Here is a 2,338-nt window from a genome sequence, read left to right as displayed (position 1 = left end):
ATTAGACATTAGTAACAATAAACTACACATGGGTTAAGTTCTGCTCCTTACAATATGAAGAGTCAAGATGGAATCAGATTCCATGAAGATGATTGTGTCTTCTCACTCCCTGAATACATTCCAAGTGGCATGCTCTCTGTTCCTGAACACTGCATCCCACAGGCTGCGAACCTTAAGGCTAGCAGTTCGAAACTACCAGCCACTTCACAGGACAAAGATGAGGCGTTCTGCTCCCGTAAAGATTTACAGCTTCGGAAACCCTGTACAGGGTCGCTATTGGTCGGAACCGACTCAACAGCACTAAACAACAACAACAACATATATATATGTTGTAACCATTGCCAAATGATAAAATTGCCAAATGTTGAATTTTAAATGATAATAAAATGACAACCATTGCATGTTTTAGGAAATTTTCAAATGAAAAAGCTTACAATATGAACCTGTACTGTTGAAAAAGTAGGTTGGGGATGCAAAACCTGTTGCTAAAACTACTCCCACACTCCATTCCTCACTTGCTCAGCTTACATACCTACTGTTTTAGCAATCTAGTGATGTTAGAACAGAAATACCAGAGGGCTTTAACAAATAGACATTTATTCTCTCACAGTTCAGAAAGCTAGAAGACTCGTTCAGAGCACTGACTCTGGCAAGAGATCTTTGTCTCCTTTCTGCATCTGCTGGCCCAGCATTCCTTAGAGATCTCCATGTGTCTTGGCATCAATCTTCCCCTGGATCTAGGAGATTTACAGTGCCGGGACCCCAGGTCCAAATGACATACTCTACTCTTGGCTCTTTTTTCTTGGTTGTTGTTGTTGTTATGTGCCGTGGAGTCGGTTCCGACTCATAGCAACCCTGTACAGGATTTCCGAGGCTGTAAATCTTTATGGGAGCAGACAGCTTCATCTTTCTCCCGTGGAACAGCTGGTAGTTTCAAACTGCCGACCTTGCGGTTCTCAACCCGATTTGTAACCACTACTCTACTGTTCTTTATTCTTGGTGGCCATAGATTACTTCCTCTACTCACATCTCTCTCTGTCTCTTGTAAGAAAAAATGTTGCAGGCCACACCCCAAAGTAAACTTCCTGTCAGTTAGTTGTTCATAGCAGATGTCATTGTAGAAGTGATCAAATTACATTAGATCTCATCACATGAGGATTGTTGTTAGGTGCCATCAAGTCGGTACCAACTCATAGTGACCCTATGCACAGCAGAATGAAACACTGCCCAATCCTGGGCCAACCTCACTATTGTTGCCACGCTTGAGTCCATCAATATTTAGTCACTGAAAACTTTATGAATAGGAAGATTATTATTATTTTTTTTTAAGTTTTTATTGTGAATTATGTGAAACATGGGAGAACATCAGTTTTGCATTCATCCTATCGTATTTCATTTCATTGCAATGATCACAATCCCCACCATGCATCATCAAATAACCACAGGCCTGCCCTCCCCCGGCCATCAACACACACCACTTTCCCTCCCTGAGTCCAGTGTCCCCAGCCGCTCCATCTGTCCACATCATCTTCTCTGTCTCCATCCCGATGGCACTGCCTCTCTGGGTAGGGTCACGCTCTCCGCATTTCTCACTTGATGGTCCCAGGGACCTCCACTCCTGGGCTGCAAAATCAATCACTAGGGAAGTGATTCTTCTTCTAGTCAAGTTCTGATCATCCAGCCATTGAAGCCAGTTCAAGTGGGTACTATCTGCAAGTATGGGTGTTCTCCTGCATCCCCCTTTCATCATGTCAGCAGACACTTATGTGGTTGGACTTAGATCCCAACTTTATTGCTGTTTTTTCCCCCTCTTCCCCTTATCGGTGACCAATGTACTAACCAGCCAAACCACATGCCTGCTCGTATATTCCCCTTGAGTCTAAAGTCTTGGAAGGGAGTTTGCTCTGAGGGGACCCAACTACTTGGCTTGATGGCTCCCGGGCAAACCACTTACTTGTTCTTGTAGTAATCAATCATACTGCCATTATTGTTTCTGATTTTTCCTGCTGGTCTTTCTTCATGAGTATCTTTTGTTCTTCTAGCCACTCCAGGCTGGTCTACTTGTCCTTTCCAGTGGAAATTTCCCACCTCAGACAATTTTGGATAGGATTTTGGTTTCCACCTATGGTTTTATGCAATGCAAAATCTCCTCAGGAGGTCTCTTTCACTGGGAAATTTCTAGCCCCCTTTAAGGTATTCCATTCAGTTATAGGCTGAAGACAGACTTACAAGCTTTTCATTGTGATATTTCTGGCTATTCCTTACCCACCCTTCCCCCCAAGTGTCTATTTCACAATGATGTTGTTGTTGTCAGGTGCCATCAAGTGGGAACCGACTC

This window comes from Chrysochloris asiatica, unplaced genomic scaffold (assembly GCF_000296735.1).
Source record: "Chrysochloris asiatica unplaced genomic scaffold, ChrAsi1.0 scaffold00010, whole genome shotgun sequence".
NCBI classification, from domain to species: Eukaryota; Metazoa; Chordata; class Mammalia; order Afrosoricida; family Chrysochloridae; genus Chrysochloris; species Chrysochloris asiatica.
Note: the sequence above shows the minus strand (reverse complement) of the source record.